Source organism: Cinclus cinclus, chromosome 1, assembly GCF_963662255.1.
Source record: "Cinclus cinclus chromosome 1, bCinCin1.1, whole genome shotgun sequence".
Lineage (NCBI taxonomy): Eukaryota > Metazoa > Chordata > Aves > Passeriformes > Cinclidae > Cinclus > Cinclus cinclus.
The window spans coordinates 126,831,988-126,859,869 of NC_085046.1; positions in this window are offsets into that span (position 1 = coordinate 126,831,988).

The window sequence follows — 27,882 nt, forward strand, 5'->3', positions numbered from 1 at the left end:
GAATTCACTGATGCTTTCCATCCCACCTTCTCTCATCTAGTTTGCCAGCCTGCAGAGCAGCAGTCAGGAATTGGCCCGGCCATTTAGAAAGAAATGGAGGAAAAAGGAGGGTGAAGGCAGAGCCCACAAACCGCTTTGTTCTTGTGATGACCTCCTAAATGTTGCTGGAGGACATATTAGCCTGTGCCCTTGCCCAGAGAGGTGCCTGATGTCTGGGGCTGCCCCAGCTGTCCTGCTCCCTGGTTGGGGCACTGGGATGGTTGAGAGCTGCCTGGCCCTGCCCTGCCACACCTGTGGGCAGCCCCTGAAGTCCCCAGCTCTAAGCAGACCCTGGCTTGCTGGGAACTCTGTGAAAGACCCCACTTAGATTATGTGTCTGCAAACATTTCCAGGTGTTTTTCTATGCATAATGTTAATTATCAAAAACCTCAGAAGACTTTTGACACATCTGGCTTAGCAGATCCTCAAATAAATTTGAATGGAGAGTAAATTTTTCACTGTCTAGCAGTGCTGTTTGGAGCCCATGTGTTTTGACTGCACACCTGCTGTAGGGCACTTACCAGAAGTCAGGTGGAAGAGCTCTTTTAGTTCCTCACTGGCCAAGGTTATGCCAGGAGATCCCAGCAGATCCAGCACAGAGGTCCTCTGCAGTTCTCCAACAAGCAAGTACCCATTGATTTTGCCATCTTATTCAGGTGGTGGAAATGTAATCCTCCCTTTAACAGTGCTACTGTCTCCCATGGATATTTTCTGCTCTGGGTATTGAACTGTTGCTCATTAATACAGCTATTTTTCCCTGCAGTTTGCTACTTTTATTTTGAGGAGAAATCAAGGCACTAAGTTTCTTTGTTAGCTTGGTGAACTCTCTGAATAACAAAAGCAACACAATACCTTTGTAAGTTTTTAGGTGCTGGGAAAATGTCTTCCTATCCCTATGAACTTTAACTTGGCATTTACTATATTGCAAGGGAGAAGTGGTGGTTCTGTGAGATGGTGCCTGACCGCTGACTGTGGTGTAATAGAGGAGGTGCAGGTCTCAGTAGGGCAGTTAAGGGTTCATGTAGCACCCTGCCTGAAATAAAAAAGGGAAAGGCTCAGTGTCCAGAAGATCTTTTCCAGCTCTGTGTTATTTTTGCTTTTTTTGCTTTTGGTTTAGAGGATCACCTCAAAGGATGACACAAAAAATACAGGTAAGAAGAATCTCACAAATTTTCTCTTTAAGTCACAAGTAATTCAGTAACAGCTGGGTTTGCTTCATCCTTTACAAGTAATTTGAAATGAAGAAGGAAAGCAACTGAATGACCAGCAACAGCGGTCAAGCACCAGCAGCATGCATTTTATATTTTAATCCCATCTGAGGGACAACAGAGGACTAGAAGCAGGAGTTAATTTACCATACCCAAACATCCTTCTGTGACATGAGAAAAAACCCAAATCTTTTACATCCCAAAGCTATTTTAAAAAGTCTGAAAACAATGATTTTGAGGCATATTTTGATGAATGGGACACTGATAGAAGAAAACATGCTGAGGGAAGGCCTTGAGATGCTGCTGTATGACTTGGAATGCAAGATTTGGAGGATTTGCCCCAGTTGTTTGGGGAAACCGAGTCCAGAGTTTCTAACACTCTTAAAGAGGCTTAAAGAAATGCAAAACTTTTTTTTTTTTTAATTTCCTCCATAGATTTTATATAAATGGGTCTTTTCAGAAGGTTTCATGCTTGTAACCTCCTTATTCTGGGTGAAGACCTATTCCATCAGCTTGCTGAATTCTGAATATAAAGATCTGAGCTCTATTCCAGGTGCCATGTGCAACAGGAGTGACTTTTAAAATCGTACATATACACTGAACTGTACAAAAGCTTGGGTGGAAAGGACTAAAAGATCATCTAGTTCCAACCTCCCTGCCATGGTCAGGGACATCTTCTACTAGACCAGGTTGCTCAGTGCCCCGCCCAACGTGGCCTTGAACACTTCTAAGGATGGGAGAACCACTGTGCCCCACACGATGCATACATGTACATGTACATTACAGTTCATAAGTCACCCTACTTCAGTGGAATAGTCATGCACATATATAACCAATCCAGCCACTGAACTCAGTGTCAGTATGAGCATGTCAGTGTTAATGCAACATCAAAGTGGGGGAGCCCAATGCCAGTTGCAAACTACTATACATACACATGTACATATACATATACATATACATATACATATACATATACATATACATATACATATACATATACATATACATATAATCAAAAAGGATTTAATGAAAATGATAGGCAGGTCTGTTCATTCCCTCCCCAAAAGACTCACTGTGTGCTACTAGCAAATATCTGGTTAATTAGTAGACTAAATAGAGGTAAAACACTGTACAGAGTCACCTCTTCCATGAGAAACAAGTTAAAGGACTACAGTTTGAAGACAAATAACAGATGCACAGAACAATTATTTTTTACCTTCCTCATAGCAGTAGGATATTCTTAATTACAAGGAACAGATTATGAACAAAATGCTGGCCAAAGCAAGGCTTTACCAAGAACAAATTCTGTCTGAGCAACCTAGTGGCCTTGATAGAGTGATTACATTGGTGGACAAGGGGAGGGCTACAGATGCCACCTGTCTGGACTTTTGTGAGGCATTTGATGTGGTCCCCACAACATCCTTCTCTTTTAAATTGGAGAGAGATGGATTTGTAAGTTGGACTGTTTGTTGGATTAGAAACTGGTTAGATGGTCATTAGCTGGTAGTGGTCAATGGCTCAATGTCCAGATGGACACCAGTGACAAGGGACATCCCTCAGGAGTCTTTATTTGGAACAGTACAGTTTAATATCTTCATCAGTGACACATACAGTGGGATCACGTGCACCCTCAGCAAGATTGCGGATGACACCAAGCATCTAAAATATCTCAGCAAAACCTGCTCTGGTACTTATGTTTTCCTCTAAAAAATTCTATTAAGATATATTCACAAAAGCAATTATCTTGTTCTGGTTTGCAGTCAGTTCTGTGAGGGTGAACTCTGTCTTTCAGATACCAAGCTGAGTGCTGTGGTCAACATACCTGAAGGACAGAATACCATGCAGAGGGATCTGGACAAGCTTGAGAAGAGAGCTCATGGGAAACTCATGAGGTTTAACAAGACCAATTGCAAGGTGGTGCACCTGGGTCAGGGCAGTCTTTGGTATAATACAGGTTGGGGGATGAAGGGATTGCAAGAAGACCCGTGGAGAAGGACTTGGGGATACTGATGGAGAAAAAGCTGGTCATGAGTCAGCAATGTGCACTCACAGCCCAGAAAGCCAGTCATGTCCTGGGCTGCATCAAAATAAGGATAGACTGCAGGTTAAGGGAGATGATTCTCTACTCTGCCCTTGTGCCCACTTGGATTACTGTGTCCAGCCTGGGAGTCCTCAGCACAGGAAGAAGGGCCATGAAGATGATCAGAGGGATGAAGCACCTTTTCTGTAAGAGAGTAGAGACTGTTCTCCCTTCAGGAGAACGGAAGTCTCTAGGGAAACTTTATTGTGGCTGCTAAATATTTAAAGGGCACCTATAAGAAAAATGGGGACAAACTTTTTAGTAGAACCTGTTCACATAGGACATGGGGTAATGGATTTAATTGAAAAGAGGGTCTTTTTAATTCTAAAAATAAGTTTTTTACAATGAGGGTGGTGAACCACTGGAAGAGATTATCCAGACAGGTGGCAGGTGCCCAATCACTAGAAACATTCAAGGCCAGGTTGGCCATCCCTGTCCAGCCCAAAGTATTCTATGAATCTATGATTCAAAGACTTCTGGGCAGCCTATTAAATCCTGTTTAGTACCAGCCTTGAGGTGTTACAAATGCAAGGCACTTCAGAGCTTTAAATACATTTTGCTGCCTCATAATATAATTGATCTTGTTTAGCTCCAGAAAGGTTTGAAAAATATGGTAATATTTTTCACATTGCTGCAGCTGCAGTGGTGTGAAACATTAATAATTTCTGCATGATTTTTAATTAATGGTCTTCAGTCCCTACAAGTGTACAGTGGAAGTAGACTGTGCTCATTTGTGCTCTACTACTGTATTTGTCTTCCTTTAAGAAAACATGAATATTCTAAGTCCATAACACTGCTCAGCATGAAAACTGATCTCTGAATTTTTAAAGCAAAACTACAGTTAACTCTGTGGATCTGCAAAACCCTCAGTCAGGGAAGTGACATTCAGAAATTCATGTCTGAATCTTGATTCATTAGGCATCCCATTTCAGAAAAGTTAGTCATTTAAAGAGCACAAGATGTCTCCACATCCCTCCCAAAACGTAGAATTGTGATAGTAGAGACGTCATCATCAAGCGGAACAAGACCTGTTAAAACAGCAACAACCTGCTTAACAAAAAAAGCCAAAAAACAATACACTCAAATTATGAGTGCATGTAAATGACTTCTTGCTGAGGGCACAAGTTACTGGAAATTCCTGTTTAAGGGATATTCTCCTTTATCTTGCACGTGTGTATTGCTTCAATTAGGTAGTTTGCTCTTTAACTTGGAAGCATGAGGTGCCTGGATGGTATTATTAGAGCTAGCTTATTCTCAGGGCCCTGCTGCGCAGTCAGCAGGAATAATTTTACCATTCTCATTTATGAGCCTTTGGAGCCATAAACACCTCCCAGCTTTTTGAGAGGAGCCCTGTAACTGAATAAGCAGTAAGTTCATTAGCAGTCTGGTTGCAGAGAGGGAGCAGGAGAAAGTGTGCTCCTACAGAAAACCATATACCTTCCATGTACTAGCTGGTGCAGCCTTCTAATGAGGACTGACAGCAAATTCCTGCTTCAACACCACCATGTGAAAAATTCAAGGAAGGCAGGAGGAGATCAGATAAGCAGAATCAACTGAAGTTTTTCTTCCCCTTTAGTTTATACGTATATAACTAACCCTTTGTCCCTTAATAACTGCTTCACACTCAGTTCTTGTTAGCAGTACTTAAAACTGCCACAAGATAATGCTTGGATTATAATGCTTGGATTTTAACTTCTGTGAGATGTTCCTTTCCATGTGGGTGGAGAGTGACCTTCCAAATTCCATGACCATAGCTGGCCCCAAATCTGGCAGTCTCATCTGGAGCCCAGAGCTGTAACCAAGCCTCTTAGCTCAGAGATGGGTCTTTCAGCACCAGGGTTGATGGGAACTGGTGAGTCTGCCTATAAAGGAGCTGACCCTGGTTTTAATATTCAGAGGTTAAGTGCAAGATGCTGGTCGTCTCTATAATTTCCCTATGAGTGTTAAGATTCCTTGAAATTATGAAAAGTGTATTAGAGGATTAAGTATCTTGCATCTTCAGCTCTGCAGAATTTTCTGCTGCCTGGCTGTGGAATGGTGTGAGGAGCTGTTATAATTGGCAGGTTAATAGAAACAGATTTTTACATGCATGAAACACAAGTGTGTGATGAGAGGGAGCAGTGCATGGGGCTTTTTATCAAATTTATTGCAAGGCAGAGAACTCATGATCTTAAATACACAGCTTTTTCATATTCACTGTGTAAATCCAACATGGTCGAATTCTATGGAAATATTAGCAGGGAAACATACACCTTCACTGAGTAAATGGCTTCCTTGCAAGTACCATCTTTTTTCTTCATTCATACATTCATTAATACCTTGTTAGACCATGAAGAAGGATTCCTCAGCAGCAGGGATGCAGGGGCAAGACAATTATTCCTCTTGTTCTAATGCACATAAATGGTTGAATGATTTTAAAGTCTAGATGTTTAAATCCAGATTGTCTCTCCATACAAAATCTGTTGAAGGAAAGAGATAGGAAAACAGGAAGAATTTCCCCATGAAAGGAAGAATTCAGTTTTACAGCTCAGACAGGGACATACTGATGCCACAGGACATACTGGTTCTCTCCATGGATTTCTAAATAATGGTTCCTCCACTGGCCAGCAGCTAACAGAGCTCCCTGCAGTGTCTGTGCTGTCAAACGGTGTCAGGAAATGTCAGGACAGGTGTCAGGACAGTAAAATCTTATTATATTCTATGCTAGACTGTTTAAACTGTCCCCATTTCAGCCCAGGCTAGCTGCCACTTTTACATACAACTTCCATTAAATCTGACGGCCAGTGCAGGCTGGGGACTATTACCCATACACAGTTTGTCTTGGAGGCTGTTTAACACCATGGTCACAGTCTGTTTGGTGATAAAGAAATGGCATAACTCTAACGTAAACATAGATGGCTGTAGAACAATACATCTTTCAGTCTCTGTTAGAAGATGATGGTAAAACTTTAAGTAATATGAGCTCTTCTGGTGTAATAAATTGTGTCCCTGCTTCTGAAGATGTAGTGGTTTGGTTTTATGTAGAGTGATTGAAGTGCTGAGTTTTTCACTAGGAGCAGTTTTGTGGAGCACTCTATGGCTGTTAAAACTCAGATGTCAAGAGAATACATGCGGATGAGAAATGGTCACAGATGATTCCAGACACAAGAGCCAGTTGGAAGAACTCCTTCAGGAAAAAGACAAATACTAGTGAGGGTGAGTAGGAGGCCAGAAAGGGGTTGAAAGTGCAGGGACATCTGGCTTTGCTGAAACAGCAAGCAAACTATGACTTGTGATTAGCTCATCAGCTATGTTGTCTGTGCTACACACAGGGACCCAGGAGTGCATGGGAGGCTATCTTCCTCATTAGGAGTTTTCCATACTGGTGTTAGCACAGGCAGACCTTGATCCTGGGCAGCACAACATGTGCAAGGCATTAAGGGACACTAGTTAGACCCTTGCTTAGAATGTTTAGAATCTTATGTAGAATCTTACACAGAGTGTGATACAACTCCCTAAATTCTTATTAAGAAAAAAAAGTAAGCTGACTGAGACCACTTTGGAAAAATAGAATAGAAAATGAATCAACAAATGAAATGTGTCTAGAAAAGAGAATGTGAGTTTATGCATCCAGCCAGTAACTGGATCTCTGTTCCATACCCACTCTTTTCAGCAGAAGTTTCACTCTAAAGGGGATGACGGTTTTAAGCACAGATTCAATGAGAAAAATACAAGTTAAGGTTCCAGCTTTGTTCTCAAGCTGAAGCATGTGCAATCAGGATGGGATGCGGGGTAAGGCAATACGCTGGGGAATGCAATGTCTTATTAAGGGATTTGTGAGTGAAATACTTACACAATCTGCACACATTCACCCAGCGTAAAATAATTGTTTACATCCTGAAAGTAAATCAGCACAATGAGATAGGGAAGCTGAGTACCAAGTTGTTTATGCCCCTTCTTGATGTAAGATTTTGGGAGTCCCACAGCTGTTGGAAGAGATAACTCCTTGATTGCTTTTAATCTTCACAGCTAAGGATGATTTCCATCTCACCTTCTAACACAAAGTTTCATGCTGCACTGCTAAAAAAGTTTTCAAGGTTTAATGTGGAGTAAACTGATGTGTTTGCATTTTCTCTCCCCACCCTGATGTCTCTTTTCAGGGATAAAAAACAGCTGCAGTATTAAAAGAGTACTTACAGAGACTGCAGGCATAGCATGATATCCAAAGTTTAGGTTAGCACCGTCATCAGAGTTGTGGGATATGAAAAGAGTAGGGGAGAAGCATTACATATGCAAGGTGGCATTTTGGTCAGTGTCCAAAGATATATTGTTTCTTATTAGTTCAGTTATTTTTCTTCTTCTTTTTTTTTTTTTTTTGTTATGAAAATCTTTGATTCTAATCTCCAAGTGCAGTGTGCGATTTCTAGTATTTTTATCCCCAAAACATGACTGCAAAGGAGGCAATTATCTTGAGCTCCTGTTCTTTATGAAAATAATGCAAACTTCTTCAAGGAAACTTTTTTGGATACTAAATATGTGGGTCTTACTTTCTAACCTACTTACTTGCTGAAAAGGATGAAAAAATTTGTCTAGAGTATGGTGAAAACTTTTGGGTGATGATTAAAGTAAAGGATTTCCTCTGTCATTCACATTTAGATTGCTTCAAACCTTCCAGTCTGAATCCTGAGATGACATGTATCATTTTCCAGGTCCATGTGGGATCTCACAAAACTGCTACAGAGTTGAACTGATAAGATTTAAGGTAAGCTGAAGCTTATAGGAGATAAAGGCTCTGCTCTTGAACCTGGAGGACAAAGCCCACTTGCTTTAAGTCCTAGTTTAGCAGGAGGAGAGTTAGCAAATCAAATTGGCTCCTGCCCTTGTTGACCTGATATTATGCTGATATGCCCTTCATGAAACCTTCTTATAAACAAGAGCAGATATCATACATTATGGCAAATCCAATATTTTCCTGGAAGCTAAGAGAATAGGAGATAGTCAGGATTTCTTTCTCATTTAGGAAGAAAAGTCCTTTTTCTTTAATTTTTCTTCAATGTCCTTTTCACTTTTGATCAATAAATAAGGGTTATTAAATTAAAGGGAAATTTAAATTAATATGTTTTGATATTGTATATTTTAATACTGTTTATTTTACCCAATGTTCCTCTTGTATTTCTTTGTGACCTTTACTTTAATCTTGACCTTCAAACCTTTCACCCGCCTTTGTACTTTTACAAGTTTCCAAACAAACATGCTTGTGTAAAATGGACCTGGTTGCCATGCAGTCTGAGTCTTCTAATTAGGACATCGAATGCTTTTCTTTTAAAGTAAGTGAATCAAGTCTGATGCAGATTGGCTGCAATCACACCTTTCTATCTTCTAGTTGTTGTCCACAGAGCAGTGTTAAATGCTCCTTATTTCCTTCCTGACAGGGAATGTCTCAGCACAAAAATGTCTGAGATTATAATTAGTTCTTTTGTTGACAGCTTCAATAGAAAGACCTAGGTCAGAAAGAACTAGAGACCAGACTATCTTAGCAACAGTGATCTGCTTATTTATTGGATCCCTGGTTAGCCCAGGGCTTTACAGATGAGGAAAAATAGGGTCTTTGCTCAGAGGTACTGAAGATTTAGGTGTTTATGCTGTCTCCTGTATTCAAGGGCAGCACACCTGATATTCCACATTGCCAGACCTAAGCAATGAAGAGAAATGGGAGCTGGATTCAGGCTGCCCTCTACAGCAATGTAATATAAATGTTTAGTATGAATTGGCAAGTTTACCATGGCCATGAAGCAACAGGGCTCCCTATAGAGTCTTGGGGCTTTCTAGGCAGTCATGACAATGATCAGGATAGTCAAAATAAAGAAACTGTGTTGTGTCTGACAGCCCAGACTGCCACCAAGCTGGATGTCACATAGCCTATATCACCCTGAAATGTAGTCTGCCTCTTTCCAGCTATTGAGACATGATGATTCAGGTCCTTGCTGCTGCTGTGCTTGCTTGAATTCATGAGCCTCTTGCTAGAGGACAAGTAGTGCTCTGCATCTGCCTCTGCATCCAGTGTGGTGGGTGTTTGCTGAAAGTCACCTTGTCCTTCAGTGTAAATTTAGGTTAAATTAATAACTTCAGCCTTTTGGCCATCTCCACAAAGATGGTCAACTGTGGGTTCTGAATAAATCTGCCAGGCCAGGAACCTACATCTAAGTGATATGACATGGAATGTTGGGCCACCCTAAATTGCATAGAGAAAAGGTCTGCTTTTCTAGGAAATTATTAATCCAATTCCCTGTTAATCCCATTTTCCCAGGGTCCAAGTCTGTTGCTTTGTTTTTACAATCTCAATATATGTGACATTAATAGAAGTCAGGAATGAAAGCATTTCCCTTAAAGTACCATAAAATCCATCTTTTTCACACTACACACAAGCACTGTTATTGCCCACATTTGTGTATGACTGTGGAGTATGACAGAGTAGTGGGTGTCATTCTTTGCCTAATGTCACTCTCTGGAGAGCTTGATTTTTATCTCTTTTCATGCTTCCTGATTTATCAAGATAAAGATGTCATAATCTGTTTTAAATGGCTAAAAACTGCTGTTCTTTGGCAAAAAGTGAGTCATTCATAGCTGAAAGGAATAAGATTAATGTTTCAAATTCTTCCTCCAAACAATAAACAGGCACAATAGAAATACTGGTCTTTCTGTTCAGTGTTTTTGTTCTCTGTCTTTTGCTTTATTTCAACCTGCACACATTGGGGCTGATCAAGGAGTTTATTGAGCATTCACAACACTTTAACCAAAGTCTGTGGAATTTATGGAAATCCAGTGTGTCTCCAACTTCGATCCTGTTAAAGAAAATCAACAGGATATGCAGAAAAATCTCTTTTCTTTGCATAAACTCCAGCTGAAGCTTTTTAATCCCCACTTGATATGAGTCTTTAACAGCTGCACTTCATGTCATGGATGTTTGTTTTTATGCAGTAAGTTTAGTTAGGGGTTTTGTATTTAACACTGACATGCTGTAAACAACCACACCTCAGTGCTATGCTGAAACCTTATTTCCCAGCTCCAATTAAAGCTTCAGTGAGTAAGAATGTGGGTCTGGTTACACTCCAGCCTTGAAAAATTATGAATATTTCTCAGCATATTTTGGGGAAAAGGTTCTTACAATTCAGTCCTTTCAGTGACGTTCACAATGGTCCTTGCCTTAGTCCACAACAGGACTAAATGTAATGAAATATAAAATAAAGGATAAAATATACAGGAAAGGCCAAACACAGGTTTGAAAGTCTCTTTCAGGATGTTTGTGGCTGCGTGACACTACTGTGGGGCAGTGAGTGCCTGCCCTCCTGTCTGTCCCTGTGTGTGCAAGATCTTGTGGGGCATTTTAGAGCATACTCCTGCAGCTGACGTCCTGTCTGCCCTGGTGAAGCTGTTTCCCACCAGGAGTTTTTACAGCTTTCCTAGACAAGGCTTAGAATGTCAAGTTCAATTTTGTAAACAATAATTCCAGGTGGATTTTTTATGTTTACAACAAAAAATCAAATTTCATTAATGATACACAATAATCCCATTTTTTCATGGCAAAACAGTAGAATAATTTAAATGAGATATTCAGTGTTCATTTTATATTTTCTGACATACTGAAATAAAGTTAAAAATCTTTAACTTTAAAAAAGTCAATTTTGAATTAGTTGCGGAGCTTTGTCTTCAGAATGACATACTGAGTCTCTGTGTTGGGAGGGTTTATTGACAAACAGGTGTTTCTAAATGTCCTTTCTAAATTTAGGGTTTTTTTAAGTATATATGATTTCTAAAAATTTTTTTTTAGGAATTTAAGCCAAAAAAAGCCCTACATATTTGAGTGAATAAATTGTTCACATGAAAAGTTCAGCTAGCTCTGTATTATCTGGTCTAACACATTCACCACAGCGAATTTTTGAACCATATCCAGTATTTTTTAATGAGTGATAGGCTAAGACCTAAGGTTTGAATGCCAACTCACTTCTTATCTTTAAAGGTTCTTATCTGGATGAGGTTTGGTGTTACTACCACCAAACTCCACTGTGAAATGAAGCTATTACTGATCAGAGCTCAACAGAACATCCCAACAGGTTTTCAATGAAGAGAATGGACAGATTTTCAATGAACAGAATTAAGCCAAAATTGGCTTTGCTGGAATCTGCCAGTTCTAAATAAAAATTGTAGCAGGAAAATCTCTTATTATGTACTGCATCAGATGATAAGTCAATAAAGTGAATTTGCAAGAGACTCAATGTATAAAAAGATCAATGTCTCCTTGGGTTCTTACAGCTTCTCTTGTCAAGAGACTCCTGGTACTTAAATGCCTTTAGCCTTCACTATAGCCCTCATGTTTGCTCTGCTATAATGTATATGTGATGAAGATATTTAGGGTAAGGTGAGATCTCGATTTGCTCCTTGTATGATGGGTGAGTAGAGAAGGAGAAGGATGAAATTTGACTACAAAGACAGATAAAATATTTTTGGGTAAATTTGCTAGCTAGAAAACTGACAGGGCTTTATTCACCTTACCCATTTAAATAGCTTCAAGTTATGGAGAAGGAGCAATTAATTTAATTTTCCAAGCTGGCAGACTGACACTTATGAAGTCTTTCAAGAGAGGACAGTGGGACACTCAGGTTAGACCAGTGTGTTTTGACAACTGGATCTCTTAATGAAATGTGCAGGAAGTCCAGAGATGACAGCCCTGGACAACAGCAAGCTTGGATCAATAAGCATCAGTCTTAGATTAATTCTAATTACTTAACTCAGCCTCTGTGTTTTGTATTTACCAAACTTCTCACACGCAGCTGATCTAGGCACCACCTTCACCTTTGCTGCCCATCTGTAAAATACTTACAGATTACATTATTGCTGACTCTTCTCCAAATGCCAGTTAGGATAATGCTGCCAAAACCCAGGTCTGATCACCACCAGGCTCTGTGCTCCTGCACCTTGTATTTGGACACAAACCTGCAGACAATACCAGAATTGGAGACATAGTTCAGATCTATGTGCCCCATCATGCTTCTTTGATGATAACCAACACTGGTAAAAGTATACAGAAGGGACAGGAGTGCCATGTCATCCAAGATCTCTTCAACTTTCTGAAATGTGAGACTCAAGTATATCCTGAACCAAGTTGTTTGAATACTTTCATTGTGTTTCTCTTTTATTATCCATAAGCCTTTCATGTATAGAAATAGAGCCTAAAGTCTGGAGTCTGTCTGTCTTTTCACCAGGCATCAGGAGCAGCCTGCAGGTGATTCTCACAGGCAATGAATTCAAAAGCTCCTGCCCATACAAGTCCCACTGAAGCCAATGGCTCTGTCCACGGTACCCAGAGCAGTGATCTGGCTGTCACACACCCACACTTGGAGCTGCCTTGAAGCCTGCCTGAGTGCACAGGAATCCGGAACCTGTTGGGATGTTGGAGTCCATTGGTGTCTTCTGGCTGCCCAGGAAGACAGACTTGCAAAATTTCAACAGGTTATCCATGTTTTCGTGGGGCAGCCATTAACACACAAATTCAGAAATATCACTAAATACTGGGTTTCTAAGTGTATCATCCTTAATCCACTCTCTGTAAAGGAAAGAAGTTTATATTACCTTTTCTAGCTGCAGTGCTTTGGAGAGAAAGAATACTACTGGAAAGGCTCACAGCTGTTTCAGTGACAGGTGGGGAAAGAATGGAAATTCTAGATCTGAAGACAAATTAAAAAGGTTCCAGATTGAATCCCAGCAGCATTACAAATGCTTTTGTGGCTCTAATTGATTTACCTCCCAAAGGTCTTAAACTCTTTTACTACCTCATTTAGAGATGATTTGAGATGTTCTGCACAATTATTCTTTGTAGGATTCAGAGAAACTTCATGATTCTCTGCAGTTAAAAAAACAAACAAACCAGGAAATCCGTCTTCCATTTTCCTTTTCTCACAAGTTGTTCTGGACATGTGCTTCATCAATGCTAGCTGTCCTGTGTCAATGTGTTGACACTTTGTATTGCTTGTTCCTGTTAGAAAAATAATGTATTGTAAAGATGAACACAATTCACTTGAGGCTGTCCTCACCATCTCAGGTCCTTACCTGTACATAATAAAATATTACAGTTTGGTCATTATGGCTGTCTCTAACTTAGCTATTTTTGTGCAGGTTACTTGGGGACATCCCCAGGTCTTTGCTTTCTGTTACCCATTTTAGCCCCAACTTCACCAGTGGAAATTCTAAGGATAAGAGAAGGATTTTTTTACATATAGCAGCTTGTGACATAACACAATTTTCATCAAGCCTAATTCAGAAGGAAATGCAAAATATATAATAATATATATTTTATAATATATATAATAATATATAATAAGCCTATTACAAAACTTCTTCCATCTCTGAAGATTTCCCATTTCACAAGAATAGAGGGGTCTAACATACATAAAAATTGATTGGGAGACTTTGAAAGAATATTCAGAATACCAGTAGACAGATTATCTCACTGTAGGACAGTCAAAACTACACAGTTTTATAATTTACAGATCTCTCTGCCTTGTGAGGTTCTAAATTCTTTTATGCATGAGATCTTTATGTATTCAACACTGAACATATTCAGTCAGTTTTTTAGGAACATATTCAAAGTTGTCAAACTGTAGAGGCTTCTCTCAGATATGTGGGAACAAAATAGAGTGTGGGGAACCATAATTAAATACTGGCTGAAACAAGCATTTATTGTGAAAAAAAAAACAAAACAAAAAAAACCAAAAAAACCAAAACCACCATTGGCTGTTAGTGTTTAGTGCAAGGACATTTAGATTTGGCTAATGTCAGCAAAACCATGAGAAGGCACTGAACTACTGAGGAGAAAATTCATTTAGCTAAATTTAGAACCTCCTCGAAATGGCAGAAACTCCCATTAATTTCAATAGAGCCAAGATTTCATGTAGAGCTCCTAAATTTAGTACAGAAGTTGAAACATTCATAATTAGCAAAATGGGAGTTATGGAATGGTGGGGATGGCTTTATTTATTTCCTCACTAACTTTTATTTCACTGTAATTTGAACAATCATTCATTAGGAGAATGGTTCATATATTTCCCAAGTCCTTTTCTTAAATTTTCAGAAGATTTTTGAGGGAAGATTCCTCAAGTTTTGTACAGCTGATAGGATTTTAGTGCACTTCTTGAATCAATAAATGGTAAGCTTCCTTCAAAAATCTGTTTTGATTTTCAAAGAGCTGACGAACAGGCTGTTCCCTGCACTAAAGCAGAGAAAGAGGCACACATCCTTTGTCAGTGTAAGAAAAATGTAGATCTACATTTTCATTCATTCATGCCTGGCTTCCACCCAAACACCAGAAAGGATTTCTTGTTTCCTCCATCAGTTGTAAACCGGAACGAGCTTGTATCTTGTTCCTCTTGAGAAGGCAGCTGTCAGGCAAATGTTTTCACAAAAAAAAATGCTTGTGCATACTCTGCAGTCAGCTCTAATCTGTACGTCCACAAACTGTAAATTGTGCAGAACTGGATCTCTGTCAGCTGACTTCTTGCAGGCAGAGCAGTTAGCTTCAATTAAGAAAGTACAAACACAAACACCAAACCTGCTGAGTGGCCTGTGTGCAATTTCACCTTCTTTGGGGTTTTTTCCTTTTTTTTTTTTTTTACAATGAAGGCCTTGAATGGTTCAGTCAATCTTCTCATTTCATGAGTCGCCATATCCAAGGCTAACTAGGTAGCTGTGGAACTTTGATAAGCTTAATCCTGGAATTTATTAGGAAATCTCGTGACTCTTATAGCAATTACTTAAATGCCATCCCACCTCTTCTAAACTTTATGCAGCCATGTAAATCTCAAGATATTCAAGTGAAGAGCAAACTTGATTACTTTGTAGATAGAGGCCTTTAATAGTGGAAATGTGGTCTTCACATCTGGCTATCAATATTACCTAAGTAATGATGTCTGCGACGTGCTCCTCCTTGCTCTTACCTCTGGTTGGAAGTGAGCTGAACAATTGGTGGCTGAGCACTTTTGAAACTCTCAAGATAAGTGTATCTTATATTCACACAAATATCTAGATAATCATAATATTTGTCACAATAAAAATATGCAAAGTGAAGAATGAATGAAAATACTGTGGAGAGAGCTGTGTCTTCAGCACCACCCAGTAATACAAATCTTGAATGACTATGTGTAAAAACCAGATATGATTGGCTGATGCTTCTTTTGCATATCTTCCTGGATATTGCAACATATAAATTCTCCAGCAATCTGTTGTGTTGCCAAATACACTGATATTCTGGTTTCCCCAACACCCTGTGTCAGAGTTTCACCTTTGAACTATATCCCATGTGAAAGAAACATTTTTAATTCTTCAGAATGTTGCTTGATAACACCACCATTTTCTGAAAATCTAAAGCATTTTTTAAAAGAAGTATATCTCATACCAATTCTCTGTAAGAAAGAAGGCATCTTTCCAGGGAATGCCTACTGGCATACAACTTGAACAAGGTGTATTGTACTAAATTGATCCTCTTTCTAATTTAGTACTTGGCTATCTCTAGGATATCTAATTTGGGATATCTTGTGCTAGTAAAATAGACATTCATGCACAACTGTCTCATAAATATCTCACAATTCTCTCCACCTTTGGTCATTACACTTGCCTACTTTGCCAGGGCATTCAGAAGCTGCTGAACAACTCTTTCCTTTGCCATGGTAAACTGAGAAGAGAAGCTTCTAGGAAGGTCTGCTACATGCTGACTGGAAAAATGAGGCTTTCAGAAGTTCCCTTTGTCCTTTGCTCGCCACTCACCTATCCTGTTTTCCAGAGCATGGTAAGTGTTTTGTTGTTTGTTTTTCTTTCCTTTTTTTTTTTTTGTAAAGTGATGAAGCAGGTTTTTGTCATCCTATCCTTCCCTGTATGCTTCTTTTAGCAGAAAAATAATCCAGTAGGAGGAGGAAATCTCTGTTTGTATGAGTTAGCTCCTTTCAGCAACCTGGATGAAAGGACTTCTTCCCTTTTACTATTTACTCAAATGCTTAAGAAAATTTATATTCTCAAACACACGTTTGTTTGTTCTTTGTTCTTTTGTTTGCCTCTATGGAGAGTCTTCAGCGATTTTAAAGCTTAGTTTTTTAATTATAGTTTCCATGTACTAAATAAAATATACCTAAAACTTTTGTTGATGTTCCTCTTTTTCTAAAGTAATAAAGTTCCTTCAGTCACCCTAGGATAATTGCTCAAAAACACATGTAGTGTGTCAGTAGTCACTTCTCATAATCTTGTGTTTATATTTGACAGCACATCCCAAAAGTGGATGTTGAATATTTCTGAAGAGAGATGAAAAGTACTGTTACAATACATTTGTATCCTTGACCGGAGTCACAGTAAGACAGAAAGCACTCCAGGCAGAGCCTCAGTTAAACTTCCCAACTAGGATAGGTATGTGTCCCTGCACAGGTTGTGTCTTATGTAGGTTGGTTCAGCCTTCCATTTTAGGTAACTAGAAAAAGCCATATTTGAAGGTAGTAACTCTGCTATATCTATCCCCTGAAGCCTCCAACACTCCTAGGATGCCTGGAGAAAGACCATCCTGGACATGATTTTAGGTCTAGCTTTTCCTCTTCTAGTGGATGAAAGTTTGAGTGGATGCCAAAGAAGCTGTGCCTTATCCTTGTGTTTTGTGGCTTCCTGCTAAGTCCAAACCAAACATTGGTTTCTGAGCCAATAGCAAGGTAGAGAAAGGGCAGGATCTATGTTTAGGATACAGACTGCCATCTCCTGTCCATGTAGCTCTCTCTGCCCTTGGCCAGACTACGGAGTTCAAGGATTATAAGCCCAGAATCCAGAAAAGGTAGAAGAAGTAGTTAGTTACTCATGGATCACTATTCATGAGTAGAAGACATCACCACTTGATCAGTAAAAGAAAGGAGAACAGGTTTCTTAGTCAGTGTTTTAACAAGTTTTATATAACTTTTGTTGCCAGTGGAGTTTTCCTGAGGTGCTGTGATATTCACTGTGGTATGGGGAGCCAGAGGAATTTGATTGGCTGTTGATTAAGGAGTGTCTGCACACCTAACCAAGATGAAAGGGGTGTACTAGTAATTTGGAATGGTCACTAGCACATACTGACCTCTGAATTACCCACATAGTCTTGTTTCTTTTAAATTCAGATTCCCCAAAAGTGGGGGATACATTTCTTAAAGGAGCAGAGAGTGGCACTGCTTAGCTGCTAGAGCAGCAGCAAACTTGATTTAGCCCATTCCAGGGATATGCAGGTCTCAATTCCAAAAGCTGGTCTGTATGGACACACAACCAGCAACATGTTTCAGATCTTGCACTTCTAACTGATGAAAAATCTGATACATCTACAAGTGATGGTGTTCCTATTCCTGCAGATAGAGGATAGAGGCATCACATGTCATGGCATTATGTTGCCTTTCCACAGTTACTGTATGCTTTGTTATCACATCACTGTCCTGCTTCAGAGCAGGGTGATTTATCTGAGGGTGCACCTGGAATTCCCACCTCTGTGAATGCAGAGAATGAATCTGGTGGACTAGGATACTCCTAAAATGAGTCCTGTTTCACCATATAAGGATTAATATATCACAAGGGATTATCATTGCAGTGATGGGTGCCTCAGACCTAGGCTAAAGATCCAATAGCACCAGGAGGAAGGTGTGCATCCAGTCTCTAAAGCTAGATCTCCTTGCTGCCTTAAAGGAAGGAGTGGCACAAAGATGCTCACTGCAGTCCTGTGGACTTAGATGTCTCAGAGATTGCTCATTCCCTAGTGCATTTTTGAGCAACTGGAAATCTTTCAGGACAAAGCATGTGATGAAGACAAGCATTCAGAAACACAGATGTGTACCCGACCTTCCTCCCTAAGACTCCAGCTGGCAAACTCAACAGCTGCTGTCTTCCTCCCTATTCCTTAGGCTATTGCAAACCTGGAATATGATTTCAGCTGGTTCCCTGATGCCTCCAGAGGTCCAGTTACACAGCTAGCCTCCACTACACAGACCTCTCCAAAACATGAACTCTTTCAGAATAATTCCTCCTCCTGCTGCCAAACTGCACCTTCAGTCTGATGAAGTATTTCATATACTTCCACCTGGGAAAAAAGCCAACAAAAAGCCACCCCTCCAACTTCCTTCATTTTTTTTCTTCTGGAATATTTATGGAAAAATATTTTCTGAAGTTCTCAACACTATCCTGGAGAAAACACATAAATGCAGCAGCCTTTTTCCTTTCCCTAGGAGTGGAAAATGTTTTGCTGCTGCCCATGTATCCCGCAGGAACATGTTGCCCTGTGAAATATGCTTAGACCTTGCCAAGGATGGAGAGTAGATTAACAGATTACTTGATTTGGTTGAGCTTGAACAGACCTTCAGAGAAACACTCCTCTCTCAAATACAAATTTTTATTCATGCTTTCTTTTTCTTTCTCATTATGACAGGTTATAAGAGAACTTTTCTTGGACTGTCATGCTCTCCATGCAGAGCTGACCAAGTTTGAACAGTGGAAATAAATTTGTTTCTGCAGTCCTTAGTAAGAACTGTGCTTTGGATAAAAACTTTAATTGTCTAATGACTTCCCAGGGTTTTTCTTGAGGATTTAGCTGTTCTGTTTCCAGTTAAAATTCTCTTAAATTCCCCTTTCTCCTCATAACTTGTAACTTCGGAATTTTGAGGTTCTGCTGCTGACCTATAGTTATATTCTGGCTGAGGTTATACTTGAAGGTCAGTGGGAGCAGGTCCTCATGTGCATTGCAAATGCACAAATACCTATTAGGTAGTGTTACCTAGTAATCATTACAATAGCTCATTTCCAGTTGTTCTGATCTCTCAGAGCCACAGAATAGTTGAGGTTGGAAGGGACCCCTGGAGGTCATCTGGTTCAACCCCCCTGCTCAAACCACCTAGAGCCCTAGTGGCCACCTAGAGCCACTTGCCCAGAACCATGTACGTACAACCTCAGAATATTTTCAAGGGTGAAGTCTGCACAGTCTCCCTGGGAAAGCTGTGCCAGTGGCTCAGTCACCCTCACAGTGAAAAAGTGTTTTCTGATGCTCAGAAGGAACCTCTTGTGTGCAGTTTGTGCTCATTGCCTCTTGACTAACGCAATTCAAGCTGTCAAGCTCCTTATATCATGCTCATAGTGGTTTTGTTCTTGTTTTCTGAGAAACTTTCTGTAATCTTCCATAGCTTTCCTTAATCCACTCTCCTTGGGGTTGAAGCTTCTTCAAAGCTAATTCTGAAGATAAAAAGTTTGGCACTTCTCAACTTCCATCGTATTTAAGGACTACCACCCTTCAACCAAGAGATTGTTCTCCTAATGCATATTTACACCCAAACTGGAGCTCAAAACACATGTTAGAACATGAGATTTCTTGACTAACAGTCACTAGAAGTTGGGATGGAAATAACAGCTGTGACTGTTCTGATTTAATTAAAGCCTTAATGTTGCTTGCTTTTGCATTTGATGTTCCCAGAAACAGCTGTGCTTCTGTGCTTTGTTAATTCTTACTCTGCCCTGTTGTACCTGCTGCAACTACTATGCACTGCTCTGGATTTGGAGACACCTAACACAGGGTCTACCTATGGGGTCTATAGATAGGTCTATCTGTAGGTCTATCTACAGAATTTCCCATTCATTTTCAATATTCTGAGCTGAACCACGAATTTGTGTACTTGTTTGTAAGGCACTTGCCAATGCAGATTCCAGGTCAGCACAAGTAATCATTTGGGGGATGTAGCAGGTTAATTTATTCCTGTGCATGTTTTATTTTGTCCTCATTTAAAACCTAACATTATTCTTTTACATTAAAACCATTATCAGATTTCTGGAGTTAATGAGCCAGAGAGACTAGAACACAGCAAATTTTCTTCCACTGACTTGGAAAAATGCAGTCATTAAAAAAAAAAGGATAACACTTGTTATTCCATGGTTCTAATGGTTGTTTATTTGTTTATTTATTTATGAAAATTAAAAAGGAGAATGCCAGTGGCATTAGACTTGGAAAAACAGGAGACAAACTAAAAACATTAGACAAATTTCAGAAGGAAGTGAATGAGCATTAGTGATATCTGCTATTTGAAACTTTGGCTGACGTGTTACATGTCTCTGCTTTTAACATTCCCTCCAGATTTAGAAAGGGGTGAATGCTGAGTAAAGCATCAGGCCCTAACAGCAAGCTGCCAGCTGTGATGCCAGATGTGGTTTGGTGTCTGTAAAGTCTCTTTGCAGTGTCACAGCTCTGCTACAGGCTGTGTGGTGTCACTGACATCCCCAGGGATTCAGGTCAAACTTCTCTGGGCAGTTCCATGCAGAAGTTACTGCTGGAACCAGAACACAAGTTCCTCTGCATCTCCTCAGGGCTTAGCTCAGTAGTAAGCATATAGTTAGAATGCATCTATGGACAGGTATGCAGGTGTGGATATGTCCTAACTGAACCCATTTTCCCATAGAAATGAATTTTTAATATGTTAACAAATAATCAACATATCCTGATGACTAAACAAACATTAGCAATGGAACAGACTAGGAGAATGAACCTTTTCAACCCTATATCCAGTCACTATAACAAAGGTAAAGCTAACCCTTAAAATTGCTACCTTAGTTGCTTGAACTCAAGGTACTTAAAAATGCTACAGAAATTTCTGGAAGGATGCAGAGTGTGCCAACACTCATCTCAGTGCGATGCTGAAATACCTGAGCTCTTCTTTTCAAACCCTCTCACTGTGGCCAAAGGACTGGGCTAAAAGCAGGTCTATTGACAGCTGCCATTCCTTGCCATTGGGAATGGGAATGATGGGCAACTCTGTGTCCCATAGGAAAACCCATCACCCCTCCTGGACTTGCTGCCATGGGAATCTGCTGTGCAGGAAATTGTCTTCACTGTGGAAGTGGCTCCTGTTTTCCATATTTGAAAGCAAGTCTGAGTGAAGAAGTATTTGCCTCACTTGTTAGGTTTGGGAAAATAACTATTTAAGCTTCTTAAATGCCACTTGATTTCTTTCTTTCTTTAGATTTCCAAAGATTCCAATTCTACATGGCAAAATGACTCCAAAAACCACAAAGAATTGTTTAAATGTGATAATGTTGCTAATTAACTCCTCAAACCCAAAATTTTAACAAGCTACAGAAAATGATATTTTATATGAAGGTACCATGAATTTATCTGAGTCACTTTATCTACTTGTCAGCACCAGATTATAACACAGACAAAAATGAAAAATTGCTTGAAAAATTTTAATTGCAATTGAATAGCTGGTTTAATTTAACAGATGTTGACTGGATCTAATACGCACTTTACAAACTAAGATCCTGAAATGAAGAGTCTCATTAATTTAGAGAGATAAGTTTTATTTTGTTCAAATAAGAACATCCCAGAGAGCAGATGAAAGAAAAGATTTAAAATCTCTTCTCCACTAAGTCTAACATCAAAAACAGTTTTTTTAACAGTTTATTAAGCAAAATGGAGCTAATTTCTGCATGTGTCTCCTTAGAAACTAATACTGTTGAGCTCATTATGCCTTCTCTCACATCAAAGATATGAAAAAATCAGCTCTGTTTGGGTGTTTTTCTGCTGCAGGGACTCTTAGGTGGACATCTGGGATTCTGTGGAGGTTTTATTCATTTCAATACCTTACTCTTTAAAATTTAAAGGCATTTTAGTGAATATGCTGTTACCAGAACACTGTGGGAAACAGGCAACAGACATTGTAGCTATTTCTTCAAAAGGCCTCTATTTAAATGGCTCTTAGCATCAGAGGCCTTAATTTTCTTGAACTCACTCAATTCAAATGACCTCAAAAAACCTTGCTCCCTTATTTACAGAAACAACATCTGATCTTGCACTCTTTGCAAGAATTTACTTACTCAAGGATTTTCTATGAGGCATAATCCCCACCTTTCAAATAGTAAATTTCATCTAACTTAATGAATGCATGAACTAAATGGTTCTGTAAAACATTTAAAAAGCAAAAGCCTATACTAAAATTGGAAAAGGTATCTCAGACCAGATTCCAAGGAAAATGAAGAATTTCTGAAGGAGAGATCTACTGAGTACAGGGATCCTTTTGTTTATTATTTTCATGCCTGTGGGGAAATAAAGCATTTTAATTGTGTCTGAAAATTTGTTTGCAAACTGCTGACCCAAAATAATTGCCCTGGAAATAATTTGTTACAAGCTTCTTGGTGAACTACTGTGTGAAGTGACACACAGGCATCTGCTGCTGTTGGAAGGAGAATTCAGGTAGTTTCAGATATTCTCCAAAACCTAAATTCTGATACAAAGCTGCTGCAATATTCAGCACTGGAATATATGAGAAACAAAATTCAGTGATATGGCACACCTTCTGAGTGAGACTGCAAAAGCTGGTTCCTTGGGGATCAGTATGCTTTATTATCCAGAACAATTTACAAACCGTGGACTCACGTAAGAGAAATCCCCAAGAGCAGGGTAAAGAAGGCAGTTTTACAGGTGCTGTGTGTTGCTGGAGCAGGGAAGAACATCCTGGCCCTGGAATCATAATTCTAGATGTCAAAAATCTGATATGACTATTTGCAATGCTTTGTAAACACAGACGGGAAATAAATAAGTGTGCTCCTGTGTCTGACAAGAACTGTATAAGGAGGAACTGGGGAAATGTAAAACCATTAGATTTTTCAGAAGGTGAAATACATATTTGTTTTCTTCCATGAAACCATGGCAATATTCTGTAACAAGAGGAGAGGCGATTGCTTGCTCTTGGTCGTTTGATGGGCAGAAATATGACTGCTATTTCTTGTGCCCTGCAGCAGTCTCCATGCACGCAGACAAAGACAGAAACCTGTGTGGGTCAAAGAGGCATCTTGTTTATGTGACACATCTAAAAACTCTCTGCCAGCCACAGGCAAGAATGTGTGCAGATACTTTGTCAGGAATTCCCAGGAATATGGCGATGTTCTGCCAGACCTTAGGTTTCTATGGTCTGCTCCTAGTCCGGTCCCTTCATTGGTTAATGATGATATTATCCCATAGCCTTTCCTAAAGGTAATCCCAGTGTGTGTACTGCAGGAGTAGACCCCATAGTCTGTAGAGAGTCTGGACAAGGGGACACCTTGGGAGGAGCTGCAGCAGAGAATGTGAGTGCTCCTTCTGCATGTCCAACTTGGAGCATCTGTCCACATGCAAGCTCTGCCTGGGTAGCCTGAGGAATAATAAACTCAGCGTTAAGTGTTACCAGAATGGTCTTGGGGTTTTTTTTGGCACAGGGTGAGATGTCCTATGAAGGGCAAACTTAAATCTTGGTTCTGCATTTGCTACACTTTCTGCCACGAGCAGTGATCACTCTGTGTGCCATGCACCAGTTAAGAGGGAGGATGGGCTTGGCTGAAAAACCACTGAAACCCGATGGCTAAAAATTTTGTGATGGAGCTGGGTGGAAAAAGCGTTGCCCACTGAGGCACTGCAGATGGGGCATGTACAGGTGATTGCAGCATGGCACCAAAAGCATTTTCCCTGAACTCTGGGCTTCTCATGTGGGCTCATTTCAATGTACTTGCTTGCTCTGAGTTTGCAAGAAAAAGATATAAAGTCCCTACAAGAGTCAAAGTTCTTTCAGAAAGTCTATGAGTGTTGCATGTCTTCCTGCAATTTGCACCTTTCAAACTTCTGCTGCTGCAGAAGCAGCAGCAAAGCTATTATGAAGACAGCTTCTACATTACCTGCTAAACTGAAATGTTATGAAAGAAATTTTTTATTTCAGAAAGAAATATCTGAACCTCCCACTCTAAACTATCTGCATTTTTATTGGAAAAATAAAACCATTCACTAGTAAATTTTACTGTTACAAAAAATACATTATAGCTTCAGGTAACCTGATAACTGAGCCCAAACTATAACTCTGTGGTCAGGGGCATCTTCTCTGTCCACAGCCCAATGGGAGAGAGCTCTCAACAGATGTACAAGGGCACAGGGGAATACCTCTGCAGAGCAGCAGGTACCACACCTGGCCATTGCTCTGTACAGCACTCCTGGAAAGAAATCTCAGACTCAGTAGCAGGATCCAGCAGCTTGATTAGCTGTAAGATGGATTTTATAAACTGATAGACAGAGTGGTCCCAGCTGGTAGTCTGCAGGAGCAGGGAAGTGGATCTGATGATGCAAGGGCTCTCGTGGACCTGTGTCTCTATCTCCTTGTTTCACCTATGCATCTTGGAGATGTTCTCAATGCAGGCCTCCTTCAGGCCACCTCTCTAGGGATACAGCTCAAGGAGCACTCTCCAGGGCCATAGCTGTCCAAGTTTCCATGTAATTATATTGGCTTATACAAGTAATTCTCAAAATCCGCTGCTTTGCATGGTCTCTCTTCCTCCTTCTGCAAAATTAAACTGTTTTAATTTTTGTCCTAAAACTGCAGATGCCTTTTTTTTTTTCCCTAAACAAATAATTTTCTCATTTCCCTTGAGTTTGGATATATTTTCTTTATTTTCATCTACATCAGGTCCCAGGACAAATACTGGTAAAACACTCCACCACACCTACCCTAACTGGTTCCCCTGTAAGACACGTGGGTGTTACAGAATTAGACAAAAGAAAGTAAACCGGGGCAGTTTAGCTCATAATGCTGTTTCCCTGTAAGGTTATAGAATATAGCAATGTGTCCTAATGAGAGAAATATCTCCTTTATCAAGGGAAAGCTATTTTTAATTGATTCTTTTAATTGACTTGCAGTAACTCCTTACATAGAGCAGTGGATGTTGAAACATCTCAAAATCTTATTTAACTTCCTGCAAAAAAACTATATTGGTCAAAATATCTATAATTTTTGTATGCCAAAATCAAAACTAAAAATTTGGATTTTGGCTTTAGTTCTGAGTTACTGTAGCATTAGCACAAAATTAAAGAAAGGGAGGAAGAAATAATTTGCCTTTTATTATTTACAGTCCATTTTGCTCTCTCTGGAAAGCTCTCTGTGTGGATGTGATACAAAAGAAACAAAGGTGACTAAGGGTCCCAAAAGGGTCCAAGTGAAATGTGGATTATGTCCTAATTTCTGTCACCTCCATTATTCTGATTTTGCTGTGTGATGGGCCACTTGTTTTATCGCTCCTCTTTAAGAAGTCAGTGAACACATAAGGATCCCTGTAAAATGAAATCTTCCCAATCTTTGCAGGGGAATGCAGAGGGGAAGAATAGAACATGGAAAGGGGAAGGATGCCATGGGAGAGGCTACTTTCTATCTGTGTCTGAGGGGTCCTGCAAAAGTCAACCTTTGACAAAGGAAATTAAGGTTAAAGAAAGATACCACTCCTGTTCTGTCCCATGAGGCCTCCTGGGTGATATTCCCCAAGTTGTCAGTACTGCCTGAGGGGAGACAGGCTCTCTTCAATCATGTTTTCCAGGTCACCAAACAAAGATGCTTGGTACTATGACATTGGCTGTCTACCCTTGATGTCTTGTATAGTGAGACTCTCAAGCACTGAAACGTTTCCAAGCATTTCCAAGAAGCACAATGTCTCACAACGCTTCCTCTGGGACATATGGTTCTGCATTATCCTCTCTTCAAACTGAGCCTTGAAGTTATATTTTAGCCCTATATGATCAAGAAAGAGTTTTTCTCTGCATGAGTTTAATCTTGTGTTCTACTGATTTGCAGATAGTGAGAAAGCTTTTTTCTCCCCTATGCACAGAGGACTTGCAACCTACAACAGAGCAATTAGTGTTACAAAGAGTTAGGTGCATAAATTCAATCCCCTAGATAACAAGTACATATTAGCTGTATGGTTATGAATTAGGTGTGTTATATTTATAGAAAGCCTTGCCCCTGGACACTCACCAAATGTAAGAGCAACCTGTTCTCTATGAATGTTAAGATGAAAAAAACAAAGTCAAGGTAGGATATTGCTGTCCATTGACAGTCCAGGTAGTCTTTGTATCTTATCTGGCACTGATTATTTTCAAGTGCGTTTTAACAATATAAATAGAGTCTTTAATTTTGATGTGAGGTTGCAATGTATGTTAGTAAGCAGAGCTAATATTAGCAGATCGTACCGAGCAATCTGTGCTCTGCAGAGCAGGGCAGTAGTACATAATCAATTTAAGAGCTCAAGTACCTTGACTTTCAGTAGGACTCAGTATCCTAAGCCACTAAACCAAGAGAGATAATTTTGGTGAACCTGATCTCTCACACCAGACCTCTCCTCAAAGGGTTCTCATGATGAGGTTATCCATGCCAGGACACAGTGCCATCGTTGGTTTTTTTTTTCATATTGCATGATACAAAACACCTCCCCATAGCCTGGAGAAATCCCTTCCTACACACCTGGAAATGAAAAATTCCTCTCTTTTAAGCTGCTCAGCACATGTTCATGAGGTATATTTGGAAACATTACCTGCATGTGGGCAGGCCCCCATTCCTCTTTCCTGGGATGTAGTGCACAGACACATTAGCTTATCATCCAGCAGCAGATGTGACAGAGTCATGGTGCACTGTGTGTCCTGCCATAGCTTCCCAAACTGCCCACGCTCACCTGTGTATTTTTTTCATAACATAAGGGTTCCAATCAACCTGTTCAATGCAGATATTTCATAGGTCTTTAAAATAAGTAACTGGGATTTGCACCATGCTATGGCTTTCATTATGTATCTTGTGTGCTCTGGGGTGAGATGGACATATATTGTGGAGTAAAACACATCTACAGGGTGCACCCTGCCTGAGCTGCCCCCATACTTAACTCTCTCCAAAAGAAAGCCAGGGAGGGAACTAATGTCCAGTGAGTGTGAACAATCTGGCAGCCTCAGCTCTGGATTGCCACACTATAGTAACATAATAGGCATCACCACCAAACAGGTATTTTGCAAAAAAAAAAAAAAAAAAAAAAAAAAAAAAAAAAAAATCCCCCTGCCCTCCACATGGACACTATCCCTTTTAAATTTTATTTCTTTAAACAAATATTGTAAAATTATCCCAAAATCTAGGACAAGCTGATGAGTGCCTTCCCAAAAAGGGCTGTATCCTTTTTGACTTCTCACACAATGAGGGAATAGCCTTTCTGCTGGTAAATCCTGGACTTCTTTTTTGGTTCTTCTGTTGTTTTTTTCATTAATATATATCTAGAATAATTAATCAGATGGATGTTTCATTGTCAGCATTTTCATTTATTTTTTCTGTGGGATTTGCTCAAAATACCAAGATTTTAATTGTACTATACCAATGCTTAGCTTACTGTTAAGTGTCAATATCATATTATTGACAATCCCTAAGCAAAGATTAAATTTAAACTTTGCATAATTTTATTTTTTTATTTTGTAAGAGGCCACATTTATATTGAAGTGTAACACATAGCAGCAGAAAGAGCTCTCTTTATCTTTTCATATGGGCATACCACTCTTCAATTATTTACACTTAAAAGACAATGAATTCTGTAACTTCCAATGATAGCAAATAGCTTGCAAGGAAAATAAATTTGAGCAAAGCTTTTTCTCAGTATTCTAAATCATTTAGATTACAGAAAATACTATATTATTTTCCTAGAAAAGGTTTCTCTTCAGATAGATGGGAATGATGGTTAGCTTTGCAA